Source organism: Canis lupus, chromosome 4, assembly GCF_011100685.1.
Source record: "Canis lupus familiaris isolate Mischka breed German Shepherd chromosome 4, alternate assembly UU_Cfam_GSD_1.0, whole genome shotgun sequence".
Lineage (NCBI taxonomy): Eukaryota > Metazoa > Chordata > Mammalia > Carnivora > Canidae > Canis > Canis lupus.
Genome location: NC_049225.1, coordinates 13,719,821 through 13,740,052, shown reverse-complemented (window position 1 = coordinate 13,740,052; position 20,232 = coordinate 13,719,821). Strand labels below are relative to the sequence as shown.

General features: G+C 37.6%; 1 protein-coding gene and 1 long non-coding RNA gene across 14 annotated transcripts in view; one reads left to right on the top strand and one right to left on the bottom strand.

Moving 5' to 3' along the window:
- RHOBTB1 (Rho related BTB domain containing 1) overlaps nt 1–20,232 on the top strand; it is a 117,907-nt gene that overhangs the window by 21,724 nt on the left and 75,951 nt on the right. The window lies entirely within an intron of this gene.
- LOC111095454 lies at nt 6,016–19,914 on the bottom strand. The gene is made up of 2 exons (XR_005357856.1): nt 19,716–19,914; nt 6,016–7,781 (listed from the first exon to the last, which is right to left on the bottom strand). It is a non-coding gene; the product is annotated as an uncharacterized LOC111095454 (long non-coding RNA).

Sequence of the window (20,232 nt, the reverse complement as noted above, 5' to 3'; positions counted from 1 at the left end):
AAGAAGAAAGGAACTATGTTCTATGTTGCTTAGTTCTCCCTTGTGTCCCTGAATGATATTTCTGGACTTGAACTGAAAAACAGAAACTTGATTTATCTCTAGAACCTGTAACATTTTGAGCAAAATGATGGCCTTGAGACCCTGCTACTTGAGGCCACACCATTCTCCCAGCAAAGGATCACACTGTGGTTAGCAATATGCAGAGACCCAATGGACTCGTCCTCCACCCAGTTTAACAATGCTTCCCTATTTCAACCTATAATTTAGAAGAAACCAAAGCAAAGAGCATGTTAACAACTTTCGCCTGATTATAAAATTCAAGCCTGTGTTCTCTTCATCACTATTATGTCCGTGCAAGTGAAAGACATAAAGCTCTTTGGGAAGGGGCTTTAAAAATGGAATTGTGGATATGAATGGCCAAGAACTTTATCTTAGAAATGGTGGGAGCCACCAAAAAGTTTTTAACATAACCAATAACTTCTGCAATGCTTTGCAGAATTCCGAAGAGACATTAAAAATTAAATAAAGAGCCTCAGCTTGGTTTTGTGTATGCTTCAATAGGCAAAAAGATATATTTAATGCAGAGGGTGTTGAATCTGAATTAGTACAAATATTATTAATTTAATGTTCATACTGCATTTTATGGTTTATAAACTGCTTAGCAATAATTTTATATATTTCCCCTCACAGCACCACTGTAAAATATATCAGCATTTTATTTTTCCCATTTTATAGATGAAGCAACCTTTAATAAGTGATCTATTTCTTTCTTGTGCATATTGGTTAACTGGTAAATGATTAATTTATGTCTGCATGAACTTCATCATGCAGAGTATTTATTTTAGTGTGAGTTGGTATTTATTTTACCCACAAAGCATTACAGTATCCAATTATATATGCATGTTTTAAAGGCAGTAAAGCAGCCACCGGTAGTTAATGCAACATTAAGTCAGAGATTTTAAATCCACAGTAAATTCTGAGTGAGGGTATTTAAATCAACCAGCCCCCTTCCCTCCTGCTCTCATCCATGTGGGTAAGCACTGGCCCTTCTAAAAATGATCACGTGGCACTCGTCCAGCGACATGGAAAAGATGTGTTGAGATTTTTCAGAGCTTAAAATCTTAACAGTAAAATAAAGAACCCAAAGGTTTATAATTACATTTGGCAAAAGTGGCAGAGTAAACCAATCCGATTATTTCTATCTGCCTGTGGAACGAACAAGCTGTGCAGTGGTGGCCTTGCTGTCTTGCCTGTTTCCTCCTTCCTCTCTTATCTGCCTTCGTTTCTTCCTTTCATTTTCTTTTTTAATTTAAACTCAATTTTTCAGCATAGAATATAACACTCAGTGCTCATCACATCACATGGCCTCCTTAATGCCCATCATTTCATCAGTTTTTGCGTCACTAAAATGGTGATTGTGGCTGCTAGTATGGAGAAGTATAACCGCGTATGAGGTATGTGTTAAGATTGAATAAAAAGGATAATGTCTCTACAACTCTATCATTTGCATTAACTCTTCAAACTGCACGCTACTGAGATGTCAGCAAAACTGCTTCTCAGTGATTGTGGTCTGTGAAGTCCAAGGTTCTCAAAACACTCCCTCAGCACTGACTCAGGAGTGCCCCTCTAATATCGTTTCATCCTTCAATCCCATAGAGGACAAAGCATTGGAAGGTTCACTCATTCATAAGTCAAATTTTTTAACTAATTAGAAATAGACTTTCTTTTCATGATAATTTATAGCATATAATTTACCCTTATTGATTGATCTCAAGACTCTTAAACGTAGCCGATAAAGCTAGGAATTTTTAAAATTCATGGCAAAGATTCCAGCCCTAATTTCACATGCAAAAGTTTCTGATAAAGTCTAAATATTGGCATGTTAGCTGTCAAAGGCAGATGATTTAAAACACACTGTGTATGTTGGGCACTTAAATGCTTCCAGAATCTCTTTCAAAATTAAAGTGTACTTAAAGATCCAGGAAGTGATACCAATTTTGTGAAAATATTTTTATTATTAAAAATTTTGTACATATTTAAATATAAACTCCATCACATCAGATCTACCAGTAAGACAATATGTTATGAGGTAATATTTTTTAATTTGTGTGATTTGTTATTCAGTCTATTAAACAGTGTCTACTTATCAGGGCAGAGATTTTAAAAATAAATGTTTTAAAACAAGAAGCTCAGTAGGTTAAGCTCTGCCTTTGGCTCAGGTCATGATTCAAGGGTCTTGGGATCGAACCCCATGTCAGGCTCCCTGCTCAGTGGGGAGCCTCCTTTCCCCTCTGCCTCCCCCCTCACCCCACTTGTACTGTCCTTTTCTCACTCCCTCTCTCTCTCTCAAATAAATGGAAAAAAAATCTTTTTTAAAGAAAATTAAATAAATAAATAAATAAATAAATAAATAAATAAATAAAACAAAGAGCATTTGTATAGAGGAATATCTATATTGAAATAGATATTGAAATACTGTCCTCAGGCTTCCTGCTTATAGACCAGTTAGAAAAGGAATTCACACTCCAGTGTGCTGCTTCCTAACTCAGAGTTAGATGCACTTGGCCCTTAAATGAGCAGAGTGGATTATTTTCATATAATGAAAACGTGATGTATATACATACATATAAATTGAGAGACTTTAGCCATCTTCTCTGCTATAAAATTAGAAAAAAAATGTGTAATCAAAAGAAACATTCCAAATACTAGAATATAAGTTAAATGTATGAAGTATAGAAATTCCATCCTTTTAAAAATCCTTCCAACTAATAAAATATCCAAATGAAATGCTATTATAGCTTTCCTTACATGCTACAGTTCCAATATTTAACACCCCATGGCTTTTCCCAGTCCAAGACTTTTCCGATGGCATTTATTATTCCCATTTACATTTATTTGCCCCATATTGCAGCTTCTAATTTGGATATATCCTTTTCCCCTGAGAATTCAGTGTCCTCCCATAGCCTTACAGGAGAACAGTGAATTTATATCACTTTCTGATGCAACAATGAACTAAATGAGCATAAGACCAGAGAAGACTCTCTCACACCCCCTCGTTTTTCCACCACCCCTCACAGGACATGAAATACAAGTGAACGTCCCATTATTGTAAATGTTGAACTGGGCTTGATTCCCAGTTCTCAGTCTTGTAATCCCAGAATCCATTATTATGGTGTTTCTGTTTTCATCGATTGTCATCTTTTTATGTAATTCTGTTATCGTTTGCCAAAAAGAAACATTTCGAGGAGGGATTCTTATGTGGAAAAAACTGAAAAATAATGCTCAGGCTAAGTAAAAATACTTATTCTTTTTTAAAGAGAGAACTTTTCACCAAATATCGTGATTTTCCAGAATTGTATATATGGATAAGTTGCTAAAACTCCATCTTGCTTCTAGATAAAATCAACACAGCATTTATACAATCATTATCTAGCATTTCCATGAAAACTAAAATTAAAATTTCAGCTTTCAGTCTATACATTACAAGTAAAAACTCTTACAAGTAAGCATTCTTGCCCATCAGAAGTTGGTACAGAAAAAAAAAAAAATCAGAAGGGCAAATATGGGAGGTGCCTTTCCAGCCCTAAGTGGGTGAGGATCCTGGCCTAAGAACACAGATCTCTAGACCATGCAGCAAATGTATCCCTGAAGACAGAAAAATCCATTAGGTTGTCATGGCTTTGAAACAACAGCCAGTTACATGTTCCAAGTTATGAACACAAATTCACTTGGTAATCAGTTCACTGATTAGAATCCTTTTTGCCAGGTATTTCTATCTATCTATCTAGATCTACAGGGAGAAAATACAGCAGTGAGTCAATATAACTCATTAGTTTCATGAATGTATTTCTTACTATAAGTTAATATATTGGCATTTTGCAATAAAGAAGCTTTTTAATTAATGTAAATATTGTCAATGAGATCATTTTAAAATCATAAAACTCTCAGCCACACAGAGCAAGGTAGAAAAATTCCATTTCTGGAACATGAGACTAAAGAGAGTCATCTCTTATCCATATTTGCTTTTGAAATATAGCCACTCCCATACATGCTATCACAATGCCTTCCCCACCCCGTAGGAAAGGGAACTAATGCTTGTGAGAAATGTTAGTCTTACACACTATCCTCAGAGAAATAGTTACTTGTGCAGGTTTATCCAGCTAGTAAGTAATAGAGATAAAACTCAGGTCTGACAAATGCCCCTTAACTAAAGTTAGGTCTTTTTTTTTTTTTTTAATTCCATTTACTTATTCATGAGAAACACAGAGCAAGAGAGGCAGAGACACAAGCAGAGGGAGAAGCAGGCTCCATGCAGGGAGCCCAATATGGGACTTGATCCTGGGTCTCCAGGATCACCCCCCGCCCGCCCCCCCGGCCAAAGGCAGGTGCTAAACCACCGAGCCACCCAGGGATCCCCTAAACTTAGGTCTTTACTTAGAATCCACTAATAGCAACACAGGCCTAACTAGAAGCAGATAAATGTCCACTGGCTGCTTGAGAATAAACACTGATCCTATTGGCTATTCCCTCTAAATAGGCCTAAACTCAAATCTCACGCCCAAGAAGTTAGCGTTCTGTAACTGGCACTTTTATCTTCGTGGACATGTGGAGAAACCTCATCTGATAATTTAGCTGTACATGTATTTTGGAGTCAGATTTTTAAATTAATGTAACACAAAGACATTCGTTCATAGTAAACTTAAAAATTCATTATATACTTCCTACCAGGGACCTGGAAAAGCAAAGAGAAATGATAATTAGTTTACCAAGCAGTGTCATAGCTGTCTTTCATTGTCTATTCATACCTCTTTATTTGGTCTGGCTCATAACTATGTTATGAGCCCAGTTCCCATAATTATATTTTGTTAATTGAAATACAGTTTTAATTGTTTCCAAGTATGCATTTATATTACTTACCTAGAACTCATCTGAAAAAAGGTCTTAAACCCATTTAATTGGAGCTAGTAGGGTTAGAGGCAAAGGCACTCCTAACTAATTAGGAGCTTAGTGATACACAGATGAAATATTTTGGATTTTGACCATGCATGTTAGGTATCAGGAGTATCATATTTACTGTTATGAAGATGGATATAAAATGCTAGAGATGTTTTTTTCATCTTAAAGAATCAGAGGTATCAAATGGTATTTATTAGGTCAGTTTGATTTCATTTAATGAGGCTATCCTCCATTTTCCAGTAAACTATTTTGCCTAAACTAGTTCCAACATGAAAACCTTTCTTTAAGAAAAGACCATCACTGAAGACTGACACTATAAAACACAAACAGGAATTCATTTCAGTGTTTAGGACACCTCCTCAATTTGAATAAACTCTTCCTAATATTTAAATAAAGTCTCTCCCAAAACAGCCCATACTTTCTCCTCTGCAAGTCATTCTCCCTACTTTTGGTTTTTCATCCCTTTAATGCTGGTTTGAAGCCATATTCTCTCCCATCACCCAGGCCTCCTTTCTTTATGTTTCCCTGTATTTGCAAATGTCAGGGTAGTTTCTTTTAGGTATAAAACCCAAAGGGTGTTGTCCTCCTCACTATTCCGATGTTTCTAGGATATAACCCTTAAATAATTTTTTCAAAATTCCTCCAGAAATGAAGTACTTACTAAAAACAAAGGGCAAACAAAAGAAGGCTAGGTCAGACAAGACTCAAATGCAATTTATGCTGAAAATTTTCAACAAAAGGATGAACACTTTTCTCTCTTGGATGCTATTTTGAATGGAGACAGGAAGATGAACTAAATGACCTCTTGATGATCCCCCAGCCCTGTGATTTTGTGATAATCTTAGCTTCTGGCATCTCATTTTCTTGTAACACTAAAATCTAATCTGCCTTAAGATATGAGAGTGTTTAACAGATGAAAACCTTTTAATGGAGGAAAGATTCTGCTTGTTTTCTTGGAAGTAATTTTCTTAACAATTGCTTACATTTATATTCAAGGCAGCCTATATTGAATCATTAAATCCAAAGAAAATCATAAAAGAAAAATTAGCAGACATATTATATAACGATATGCAATTTATTTCTTGACTTTTGCCTTTATTGCTCTGCATTGGAAACATTTACTCCTATCGACATGGTTAAAGGATTCATGAACTCTACTTTCTTAAACCTAAAATCATTCTTGTTTTCTGTACCACAGTTGTTTCTATTTAAAAAGGAGACCTGTGTTAACACCAGTAGACATTTTACTTCCAAAAGAGGTGGTTTTCTGAGCAGAGTTGCCATAGAGCAAATTACATCTGACAAGTAAAGATTAGCAGTAGTTAGATTAAACAGACCTTGAGCCTGCCATTTAATCTCCCACTACTGGTTGTGTGTGCTAAGCCAATGATGATACTTGGAGGCAGAGCAATTAGGTTATTAGTTTTCATTACTTTTTAATCAGCTGTTTCAGAACCAGTGGAAAACTTTAGATGTAAACTGAAAAACAGCCCTCTCCCATATCAAATGGATGATCTCCTTGACTTTAGATTCAGGTGCTAATATTATTAATTACATTACCACTACTACTAATGATGATGATAAAAGTGTTCCATAAAAACTAGCTGCCTGGAGCTAATCTCTGACAGAGCTGTCCATAGATTATTTATAGAGAATCATCACAACAGTTCCCTGAAGTTTTACCAAAATAAAAATGGTGACTTATGCGTATATTCTGGGACTTTCTTTTTTTTCTGGTATTGACTGGGAGCATCCATGAATATTTTCACAATGAGTTGTTCAGCATTTGGTTGATTATTTTTTGTTGTTGTTTGGTCCAACTGCAGTTTGGATGATATAGAATGAACACAGAAAACCATAGCATTAATCTTAGACTGTAAAAGCCCTATTTGTATTGTGACACAAATATAAATGTAAAGCAAGCAGAAAAAGTGCTATGTAAGCTCTTTTCTGAGCTTAGTATTGTTAGGAAATATTTAACTCTTGTTTGGTAGTTTTTCTATTATGTGTACAAGTGCAAAAAGAACTAGTCTAGACTCCAAAATAAACCTCAAGTTTCATAGTGAACTATTTTTACAAAAATTCATTAGTTCCTCCAGTAAATGGGCAGTACTGAACTTTATACAATTACAATTAAGAAGCAAGAAATATAGAATAAATATTCAGTATGTACCTGAATTGTATTGATCAGCAAATATTTGATATAAGGTGCTAAAAAGGAAAAGCCCTAAGCCCTATATTATCATCATCATATTTCTTGTCTTAAATAAATATACATCTCATGCATCGAGTAGTGGGATTATATACCTAAAGAGGGTAGCATTTGGTAGTGCCAAATATAAGCCATGACCACCACTCACATCACCTAAACCTCACTTTATTCAAACGTGGAAAGCATTTTTCATGCAATGTGCATAACTGGAATAGAACTGCCAATAACCACAACCTCTGGGGCTTTTTGATAATAGCAATGAAAGAACGGTTGGTATTTACTGTATCAGGCAAACAAACGTAGATCACCATGCCATTCTGCTAAATAGTAATCAACAAGCTTCATCCATTGCACTGAATAATCCCTGCGCCAAATACCACTGGAGACCACGCTGGAAATGCAGTTTCTGGGCGATGGTTTTACCCAGTTGGCCTTATGTATATCAATCAAGCAGTTACCCTAGTTTTCCAATTCTTTCCTCGATGATATCAGATCTAAGATCTTTAAAATGTTGGAAGTCCTGTAATCTGCTCTCCGGGGCTTTCACCTTGGGATGCAGGAAGGGATTATAAGGTCTCAATTACTCCGATTCCCCAGCTTCTAAAGGCAAAGCCTGAAAGTGGCAAAAAAAGCTAACTCAATGTCATTGTACAATTCCTACTTAGCAAGCAGCTCTAGAACTAAAGACTCCCAAGGTTGAGATGAACCTTAAAGGTCATACATAATGACCCTATACTCCACTGATGACTTAAGTGATGTTGAAACACCATTGATGATAGGAATGAATCTCTTGGCCTCCCAACTTCAAATGGCTTTGGTTGATGGAAAGTCCTTACATTTACTCTACTGTGGCTGTAAATCTCCCTTATTGGCCCTAGATGTAACCTTTGAGACTAACAAAATGTTTATGTCCTCTTTGATACCCCAAGAAGCTCCTTTCCGATGCTTCCTCATTCCCTTTGGTTTCCTCCCTGAATGCCCTAGTCACTTTCCTCAGAACATGGTCCAATTTTTTAAATATTTTTCAAATTCAAGGTATGACCGGACTTGCAGAGAATAAAATACAATTAGCAATAAATAGCCTTATTCCAAGCACTGTCTTGCTGTTAATACTGAATTTGCTTTTGTGGCAACTCTATCAGAATGATACTTAAAATTCCTAAGTGCTTCTCAAATATCTAAGCAAAATCACATGCACCCCATCCTCTACCTGTGTAGCTGGGCTTTTGTCTCTTTGTTTTTGACCATCATAGTTGACATTTATTTCCTTTAATGTTACACTACCAAATTTGTTCCATCCCATCAACTTTGATTTTTTTGTTCATTTGGAATGGAGAATGTATTCTAATCCTGTCATCTCACTATGTAAAATCCTAACTTGTGTCATCAGTAAACCTGACTAGCATATTCTCTATTTTAATACCTATCTTTTTAAATGTTTACAATAAAAGGACTGAGGCATCACCATTAGAAATGTCTTTCCAGACACCCATTGATCATTCATTTGTACCTTCTAGGTATGGCTATTCAACAAATCGCCAACACCCTGGATTTCTAGCACACATATCTCCATCTTAGCGACACAGATGCTCTGCAATGCCTCAGCAGATATCCTTACCCCCATCAGTTTGTCCATTAACCCTTCAGGGAAGGAAATGATGTTCATTATCTATATGATCTTGTTTCTGTTCCATGGTAAATCATTTGGAATCTGGCTGTGAGCCTTACCAGTTATTTGAGGTTCACTGAAATGTAGGTTTTAAGAAACTGCCCCCTTCCCCTTTTGAAAATCAGATCCACATTTGCCAATCCTCTGTTTCTGCCAATTTGCCAACTTACACTTTTCCTATTTTCTGCAGTCCCTCAAAAATGGTCAACAGTGGTTTTGCAGGTTTAATTTGCTACAGGGGCCTCAGCTTATTCATTGTCCCTAGAACCTAGCACAGTGTCTAGAACATAAGAGGAATCCTACTATTTTCAAGAATCAAAGCACTCAAAACTTGGTATTTTGGTGGTTATATTCATGTTTTAAAATTCTGAAATGGGGGTTGCCTGGTGGCTCAGTCAGTTAAGCGTCCAACTCTTGGTTTCAGCTCAGGTCATGATCTCAGGGTTATGAGATCAAGCCCTACTTCATGCTCTGCACTCAGCGTGGAGTCTGTTTGTCCCTCTCCCTCTTCTCCCCCACCCCCCCCACACACTCACTTCTCTCTCTCTCTCTCTCTCTCTCTCTGTCTCTCAAATAAAATCTTTTAAAAAGAGGAAAAAATAAAACTCTGAAATAAGAATCACATATGTCTCAAGACCATATTCATTTATACATTACATCAGAATTTTGACTCACATGCCACACTTACTGAACACCCCTCCAAATTTTATTCCTGTGATTTTAAATGACATGCCCCAGGTTTCCAGAAGGACCCTTTGGATTTCACCTGGAGACATCCGGGCATGAGTATTCCTGCTGAGGCTCAGAGAAAACCATAGTTGAATTGTTTGGGGGTGGGGAGAGAGAAACGGGTGGAGACATTAAAAATTATAAGAGGAAGGTGAAGCAGGGCTTTGGGGAAGGGAGGGATGTTTTCAAGTAGATTCCTTGAGGCCTCATACCTCTGCTCCCTTAGCACTGCTCCCTTTTTCTGTTCCTCTGCTCCCTGTTTTTCCGCCAGGGTCAATTCTCTTAGGACCTGGTCCCTCCTCTACTAGCATAATATAACCTACACCTCTCCTTTTATCAGACTCCTTAATGAAATTTAAGCCACAAGGAAAGGAGAATTTCAGGTGGAACAAGCTTATTAAGTAGGTGATGATAACCAAATCTCACATTTCAATAAAATCCTGGTAATTAATTGAGATTACTCAAAAGAATTATAGGACTCCTGGGTGGCTCAGCGGTTGAGCATCTGACTTTGGCTCAGGGCATGATCCCGGACTCCTGAGATCGAGTCCCACATCGGGCTCCCTGCGAGACGCCTGCTTCTCCCTCTGCCTGTGTCTCTGCCTCTCTCTCTCTCTCTCTCTCTCTCCCTCTCTCTCTCTCTCTGTCTCTCATGAATAAATAAATAAAATCTTAAAAAAAATTATAAAAACACCAACACTATCTCTTTACCCCAAGGTTGCAGTCATTTCTAAGGGATTGAAAAAAGGTGATACGCAGGGACTCAGCTCCTACCACTGAGAATCCTTGAAAACATCTAGAATGTCAGCAACCTCTTATCCTCTCCTTATTCATCTTCTCTTCCCTCTCAGCAACAGTAGTCTATCATTTCCAGTTTCTCCTTGACACAAAGAAAATAGAAGTCTTACTATTCTGTTCTCTTTCTGATACATCAGTGTTACCATCACCTCTAAGTTGTGGATCCATCTTTTATTGGAACAATATGCTCCTTGAGCTTAAGAAGCAAGCAAACAAACAAAAACAAAACAACAAAACAACAATAACAACAACAAGAAAGCAAACAAACAGAAACCATGTTTCCTGACATTCTTCTCAGTAGGTCTCAGGTTATCTGCGGGTTTCCCTTCAACAATTTTTTTTTAATTTTTATTTATTTATGATAGTCACAGAGAGAGAGAGAGAGGCAGAGACATAGGCAGAGGGAGAAGCAGGCTCCATGCGCCGGGAACCTGATGTGGGATTCGATCCTGGGTCTCCAGGATCGCGCCCTGGGCCAAAGGCAGGAGCCAAACCGCTGCGCCACCCAGGGATCCCTTTTTTTTTTAACAATTTTTTTTTAATTTTTATTTATTTATGATCGGGTTTCCCTTCATATTTGCTATCCTCCTCTGGACAACTCTTCACCTGATTTTTCCCAAGGCCAATTCGTAGCACTTGAGCCTCTGATCAAGACTAGCCATTTTCTCAAAGAGGGCCTGCCTGACTTCCCTGAAGAAACCACACTGCGTTGCTCTTTCTCTCCTGCTCAGCCATTATTTGTCTTAAAAGCACCACTGCTGCCTGGAATTTGTTTATTTGTCCTTCTCTCTCACTAGAATATAAGCCCTCTGAGAACAAGGACTTCCCCTTGGTCACATCAGTGTGCCCAGAACTGTGCTGCTACATAGAAGATTCTCAATAAATATATGCCCAGTGAATGAAGTGACAGAAATACAGACATTGGAAAAAAGGCCACCTAAAAATCACCAGAGTGGTGGTTTCTTTGTATTCTCCAACTTTCTTTCATCTTTAGTTGCGCAATTATGTACAACTCATTTCTACAGGATAGAAATGGCATGTTTTAAAATAAACCTTATTTCATAGATTATAATATAATCAGAATTGCTTTGATCATCTGAAAATTACTCTATAGACAAATTAAAAATATAGAGAGATAAAATTTAAAAGAAATTACTCATAATCCTAATACTAGAGAAAACTGGTCTTGAGAGTTTGAGGTATGTTTAGAATTTCTGCAAGCTCCTTAATCTTTTCAAAGCATTTTCACTTTCAAATTGTTATGCTGTAGAATTCTTCTAATCTGTTCTCTGAACTTTTAAAAATCTGTTCTCATAAATTTGACATATTTGTCTGATACTTTTCAGGCTTTCTATCCCCATCACAGTTTTTAAAACTACATTTTTATTGTTCTATAAAATTCCTGTTACTTCTGCATGGCCAGCAAGTGTCCCCCTTATGAATTAGACTTTTTTGAAATATCAGTTCCCTCATTCATTTTCTCAATTTTTTTAGACAATAAAATTGCCAACAAAGCAGGTCAATAACCTATCAGATGTCCTGAGTTTACCTGAAAATGAATTCTAGGATAGCTGGTGAAAGACTACCATCAATATAGTATCTCACAAAATAACTTTGTCCTTTGGTCTTAGGACTGTTATACCGTTATGGATATACCATAACAATTAAGGGGAAATTAAGTGGGAAAATGCTCAAAAAAGACTGCCTAAGAAATCTTCATTTACTCATCCATTCAGCAATTAATTACTGAAGACCCATTATGTGCCAAATACTGTTTGAAGCACTTGAAATACCAAAGTGAAGGCAAAGGATACAGCTGACCCTTGAACAACACAGGAGTTAGTGGCACCAACACCCCACAGAATCAAAAATCCACATATAACTTCTGACTCCCCAAAACTTAACCACATATAGCCTACTGCTGACTGGAAGCCTTACCAATAACATCATCAGGTAATACGTATTTTGTATATTACAGCTATTATATACCATATTCTTACAATAAAGTAAGCTAAGGAGAAGGAAATGTTATTAAGAAAATCATACAGAGGGATACCTGGATGGCTCAGTCAGTTAAGCATCTGCCTTCGGTTCAGGTCATGATCTCGGGTCCAGGGACTGAGCCTGGCATTGGGCTCCCTGATCATCGGGGAGCCTGCTTCTCCCTCTCCCTCCGCCCCTCTCTGCCCTGCTTGTTCTCTCTCTCTCTCTATCTCTATCTCTCTCTCTAATAAATGAAATCATTTAAAAATATCATATGGAAGAGAAAATACATTTACAGTACTATACTTATTGAAAAAAAAAAGCCATGTTTAAGTAGATCCATGCAGTTCAAACTTGTGTTGTCAATTGTACACTACTGAGGTAAAACACACCAATTAATTATTTTGCAGATTGTTACCGAACACCTACTAGGTGCCAGGTGCTATGCTAGTCACATAAGCAGAAAAGAATCGTAATGTCACAGATACAAGACACACTTGGGTTCAAATCTCTACTACGTGCCAGCTTAGAAATTGCTGAATAATTTACTTCGTCTATAAACTGAGAATAATAACACAGACTTAAAGGACTACTATTAGACTTAAGAAATTAAATCATCAAAAAAAAAAGAAATTAAATCATCCAAGGTACTATAATCCAAAGATGAGCAAAATTCCCTATTCTCAAGATACCTGATGTCTAGTACAAAATATACTTTATGTAGGCATTTCATAGTACTTGTTGAATAACATTAAGTGTAGTTCTAACTACACTCTCAACTAAATGGTACGCTTCTTTGTACACCTATAATCCTTACTGCAGTATCTTATGAGTAATGGAGCACTCAACAAATGTCAACTACATGACAAATAGATGTTTTACAAGTAATTCTTCCAGAATATTGCCCTAAAATGATGAAATTCTCTCTTAAAGCAGAATACTTACTTCCAGAAATTTCATTTTAGCATTAATCATGTAAATTCTCCTTTAAGTTTGAGAAATGAAAGAACAGATTAATTTCTGCCTATAAAGTAGGATTATAATAGATATTATCCCCAATGTTTCAAGTTTTAAATAAAGAAGCTTGAATGACCTGAGAGAATTTTAAGTTGGACCTGCCATGTAAAAAATCACAAGTTGGTCTTTGCTCTTCACTTCGAATTAGTGAAGCTTCTTTGTCCAGAAATAAGTAACCATTTCACAACTTTGGAAATGTTTGCACATTCTCCTCCAAGCAAACTAACTTTATAAAAAAGGGCTGAAGGAGCTGGGGTTTCTGGTTTCTGTGGCATTGAAACCCAAAAGCTGCAAGTATAAACAGTGACTAACATGTTAGTCATAGTAAGCAGCTGTTTCTTAATAGGACAAGAAATAACATGTTTAAAATGCTGCAGGAGAATTAGGAGAGACAAAAGAATTTCTTATCTGCTGAAAGTAACTCTAACTCAGGTAATTCTAGAAAAGCATGCAGCGCAAACATCTTTTTAGGATTATAAAGCTATCCTTGACGTGACTTTAATTAGTTTTTAATTATGTCTTCCTTAATAAAAAGTGGATGGATGAGATGATTTTCCAAGGTCCTCTCAAATCTCTGGAAGCTGTAGAGACTTTGCTCATGTTCCATGTGTCCCCTAGAGGGCAGCGGTGGCCCAAACAGGAAAGGATTTTTCCATCAGTCCCGTATCCCCTCTGGCGCCAGCCTGAACTCCACTACCTTTACCATTTCTCACAGACCTGTTTTCTGTCAGCCAGTTGGCAGTGGTATTTCTGAGTGTTTATTTCTGAGTACCTAACTAGCAAAATCATTACATATTAGGAAAGAACGTTGCATGAAGTAATATTTTTGCACAAACTGAAAGAAAAGAATGAGCATGTCCCTTAACACACATACTCATCCTGTCCTTTCATGCATCTTTCATGCATTTTGGAGTGGACAATGGCTTGAGACAGTTGGGATAAAATCATAAGATGTGTCAAAGTTAAGAAGTCAAAGTTTTTTTCCTTTAGTTGGTTTGAAATAAACCACAGTATTGCTGAATGCCTATTCATTCATTCATTCATTTATGCACTCAGGAGTTACCAACTGTGTAAGAACCATGTATCAGATGCTGCATTTAATAATGTGTGGAACAGAGAAACTACTGCAGGGAACTTATAATTAAGAAAGGGATACTAAATTATGTGATACAGGGAAGGATGACACAGGAATGTACCCAACTAGCTACGAACCCTGGCCGTTGTGCAACATAAAAATCTTTGCTCCTTTTACAAATGTTCTGGATTCCTTTTGGAGGCCCACAGGTCTGAAGAAATCCTTGTCCTGTTCCAACAGAACACATAACTTTTTGTTTAAAAGGTGATGACGAACCACAGGAAGCTTCCTAAACAAGGAGGGAGGGAGAGCCTGAGTGTGCACTTTTCTGATGCTGAGTTTTCTTTTTTAGTTAATGTTGCTGTTTAAATATTTTATTCTGCTCAGAGACATTTTTATGCAAAGGGTGCAACTTTCAAAAGAGACTTTTTTGCAAGGTTCCCTAAAAGCCTCTTATAATACCTGTGAATCTATCTTCTGGGATCTCTTTTATTGTGTTCAGATTATTTGCTGATTAAACTTATTTATTCACTTTCATCTTGTGAAATTGGGAGCAACATGCACCTCAGGTATGTGAAGAAAAAGATTAATGATGTCAGAATTATAATTCAGTCAATATTTGCTGAGCCATTTGGGTTTTCTGTATGGAACAGAGGGTAATGCAAATTGTCTACCTATACAGCAGTGAGTGGCCCTGAGAACATTCTTGCCATAACTTTTAGGGAGACAAATGGTGTGGTTTATGTGATTGCTTGTTCATGCAGATCACTTTGGCTGGAAATTACACATATTTGCAATATTTCCTGGGAGAATCCTGCCATCATATCTGTATCTGTGGTCTGCATTACAACCAAGACTTTATTGAGATATCAGAAAATGGACTTTTAGTCCTAACAATGTGTGATAATCATTTATGATGTTCTGACTCTAGATTAGGAAGGACAATTTGTTTAAGTACGCTGAAACTGGTGGATATTTAAGTGACATTGTTTTGAAGAGGTAAAGTAGCGGGATCATAGTACTGTCAGGTAGGATGATAAAGCCATGACCAACCCAGGAAGGGAGTAAAACTGTTAGAATTGGACCAGAAACCATAGCATATTTAAAACTATTTCTATTTGCCCAGAACTGACTAAGCAAACTGTTATTTCCAGAGCTATAGTAAATCATCTTAAGACCTTATCAAAGGACAGATAAGCTTCTAAATACTTGTCAAGTGGAAAACTTCTTTAGAAGAAAACAGAAAATTTTAACTGTTTGAAAAAGATCTAGACATTTACAGTAGACATTTTACGAGGAGGAGAAAGAGCACTATGTAATTTGCTTCTTCCCAAGGGTGTGGAAATTTCCCATAAAAGGAAAAAAAAACTGTTTGTAGAAAGAGTAGGTATAAGAGCCAATTTAGACTTCTAACTTTATTTTGCATTTGCAGTTTGAGAGGAGTCTATAAAATGGCTACTGGTAAACATTAATCATTTCTCTCTCCTCCGCTCTTTCTGTGTGCTTGTGTTTAAAAGGAACGTATAACCATTGTGTATATTTTGATATGTTATCTGTTGTAGGAAATTGTCTCCTTTTTCTATTGGGAAGAGTTATATTGGATGCCAGAGATAACTGAATGATTTTCATGTTGGCTCCAACAAGAATTAGACTACTAACTGCATATAATCAGCAGACTTTTTCTACCACATGGCTATTTTGAAAGTTTCTATTCACAGTAGTCCTACCGTTGGATCTCGGGTGCAGAAAAATGGCCAGTTCTTTTAAAAACATTATAAATGATCACTACATTTAATGGTTGCATTCATTTTCTCACAAGGTAGCCTGTATGTTGATGTAACACACACACACAGCAGTGCTAGTACTCTGTGCAGGCAACGCATGGGTCTCCTTTTTAGGGAGGAGGAAGCAGAGCCCCAGCAAGGCCAAACAACACATCTAGAATCACACAGCTAGTGAGCGGTGGAGTCAGGGTTCTGATCCAGGTGTGTCCAGCTCCAAAGTCACACTGCTGCCAGAAAAGCACTTTTCTTTCCAGTGCTACTACTATTCTAATCTGGGCTTTTCAATCCCTAATTGTTCTACTTTAAAACTCTGTCAGGCAGTTCCATGCTGACTTTTGCCTCACGGTTGCATATTTTCATTGAATATAAGGTTTCCTATATGCCCCAAATGATGTAGGTGTGTGCTGTTTTGAGTGTAATTTGCATGGCATGGCACAGTGCCCCTTGAGCATTGACAGAGGACAACTGAAGTCCTCTAGTTGTTTTTTTTTTTTTTTTTAAGATTTTATTTATTTATTCATGAGAGACACAGAGAGAGAGAGAGGCAGAGACACAGGAAGAGGGAGAAGCAGGCTCCATGCAGGGAGCCCGATGTGGGACTGATCCTGGGACTTCAGGATCATGCCCTGGGCCAAAGGCAGGTGCTAAACCACTGAGCCACCCACGGATCCCAAAGGCTCACTTTTGAAATTTCATGATTCCAGTTGTACCTTGCTTGTGTATACCACATAGTAACAAGTTCTTCTCGCATCCATCACGTGGCAACTGTGAACCATGTGAAAGCCTAGGAGTAGAAGGCCCTGGGGCTTCCTGGATTACTAGGAAGCCCCAGGGCCTTCTAAGAAAGGCAGCTGCGTCTCCCCGTTCTTGGGTTGACTGAAGGGTTATAAGAAAAAGAGGGCCTGAGTAAAGCACACTCGACTCTCTGAGTACAGAACAGAGTTATGACTCCCCTACCCATAAACCCGATCCCAAGTCAATAAAAAAATGAGGAAGGGCTACAGAAAGAAGCCTGAAAAAGACTCCACAATCCTGCTCTCAGAGCCTGGACACGATGGTGACAGGGTGTCTTCCTGAAATGGCAAGTTCATGGTCAGTGCAAGTGATAAGCAAGGGAGTAGGAGCCAACAGCACCCAAGGTACGGGCCTGTGGAAATCGCCAAGCCACCTATACTGCCCAAAAGACCACAGAAAATGCCATCCAACTGTAGTCATCACAAGTTTTTCATGACTTGGGCTACGACTGCCTATAAATAAGAAAGAATCCAATGTATGATAGGGGCATGATCCAAAAGTAGTATTATTTAAATCTCTCTTGTGAATATTTTTGGTTTGAATAGATGGTCCAACCAAGCAGTTCAAACTCTCAGATGGACACTATGAAAATGACTCTCAGAAAAAGCAGTCATTTATTTGATATAGTATGTGAAGTTGCAAATGCAGATCATTAAATTTCTAGTTCTCCTTAGAGAACTAGTTCTTGTGAGCAGCTTACTTACAACTGGGCAAAAACCACATGTCTGTCCATGGATGTCAAACTTTGTTGGATTACTTAGGTAAACATACTATTTGATTAAATTCACCACCATAATCAATAGGGGGCTCTGGTTGTCACATTAATTATATTCTATGGAAATGCTATGGATGCATCATTTAATTAGATTTTTCACTTAGTACTTATCAGAGTATAAGAAATGCCATCATAGTTTTTTGCACATGGTAATGAAATCATTGGTACATTACCAAGATTAAATCACGAAAGCATATCTACCCTTCTGTTTTCCTTCCTGCTAAAATTATCGAGCTTCTTACCGTACCACCTGTGATGACAGGCAGGCTACACAGAATTTCAAAGCTTTCCACAACACCTACCAATCTCCATGTCAGAACAAATTAGTATTTCCAGTCTCCTGTTTATCATTATGGCATTTTAAAGCCTAATAGCTAATTCTTAAAAACATTAATAACACCTACTTTTATTGAGAGCTCAATATGTTCAGTGAATGTGTTAAGAGCTCCACTTACATGAGCATATTTAATCTCCAGAGAAACACCTTGAGGTTTCTTTTCATGATACAGATGTAGAAACTGAGGCACTAGTCACAGAGATGGTAAAGGCTAGAGTCAGGACTGACACCTAGATCTGAAGTATTCTGTGGCCCTACGTAGATTAATCCATGTATTTCACAGACACAGAAACAGACCTAGAGGAGGAACCTGTCTTTCTACAGGGCACATAGCTAAAGAGTGGAGGACAAAACCAGGACTCAGGTTTGCACTGAGTCTTTATTGCTGTGAGCCATCACTATAGACCTGAGCTCTTCAGCTTTTTATTCTGTCTCATCTCTGTTTCAGCATGCAGCAACCAAGCTCAGAGACATGTAAGCATTATCCATTAGCACTGCTGCCTGTGATGTGTAGAGCAATCACATTTTTAATGGACTCTGTCTGAGTCCTATGCTGGTCTACATAGCTCTGAAAGAGGTCTGGAGTAAATCTATTGCTCACTTGGCAGTCAGCATTTGGCACAGTTCCTCAAATGGTGAAGTTGAATGTCTGCAGATTTTGCTTCTCCCATATCTCTAGAAACTTCTCCTAGAAAATGTCATTCTCCCTATTCCGAGGCCAAGAACTGTGATTGCTTCATAAAAAGTCTTCTAACAACACTGATCTGGCCATGCTTTTCCCTTACTTTAAATACTCAGATAAAAAGTTTCATCATGAATAGGTATTGAATTTTATCGGTTACTTTGTATTTATTGAGATGATCTTATGGTTTTCAATTCTACTAATATGGTCATTTACTTTATTGGTTTTTGAATGTGAAACTAACCTTGCATTCCTGTCCACTCGGTCTTGATGTATTATTGTCCTTTGTTAAATTGCTAGATTTGCTAATATTTTGTTCAGGATATGTGGGTCTGTGCTCAGGATGTCCTATCAGGTTTTGTCATGAGTATTAGTGCTGGCCTCATCTTGATTCAGGTGGTGGTCACAAGGGTATTTACATATAATAAAAGTAAGGGTGCCTGTGGGGCTCAGTCGTCTAGGCAGTGACTTGATTTCTACTCAGGTCATGATCTCAGGGTTGTAAGATCGAGCCCCGAGTTGGGCCCCATGCTCAGTGAGAAGTCTGCTTGAGATTCTCTCTCCTTCTCTCCTCACCCCTCCCCCTACTCTCTCTCTCAGATAAATAAATCTTTTCTAAGAAAGTAATTGAACATAAGTTGTAGACCTGCTACTGTATGTAAATTATGCCTCATTTAAGTACAATTAAAAAATCATTTATATGGCTTCTGTGTCCTTAAGCAAAATTCTTAGAGTGACAGCCAAGGCTTCTGTTTGCTTGGATAGCTGGGCAATCTTTTGTTACTTCACCTTGCACCATGGCCACACAGACTACTTTTAATTACTTAAAACTATCATATTCTTTCATATTGTCAGAACTTTCCGAATGCTCTTCCTTCTGCACAGAATGACTCTCCTGCTTACCTCTTTCTCCATCGGCAAGAATTCCTTTCATCCTTCAAGACTTAACATAAATGATGCTTCTTCTAGGACATTTCTTAGAAGATTCTGATGCCCTCCCCCACTCAGAGACAGGAGTGGTCCCTTCTGTGTGCTGCCATTTCAGTAGGCACTCCCACCCTTCTCTGTTGAAGATATGGTCACTGGTTGATATTTTGTGAGATTTTTCTGAAAAAAAAGTATTTTAGAAATCCATATCTAGGCAATATTCAATTCCAAGGTTTGCCTTAAAGATCTAGTTATGCTTACTCATCAAATAAAAATAATGTAGCTCCTCTGACCTGTGTAATATCAAAGCCCCAAATGCTTTTAAAACTAAGAGCTATTGAGTTTCCTTTGCAAGATGGCCAGTTCAGAAATTTTGATTTTTAAAAGAAATGAGAGTTTAACATTTTCAGAAAACTTAGGATTGCATTAGCATTCTTTATAATATGTAATACACTGTGCTTGAAACTAAATGCTTTCAGACTTCAGCTTTATG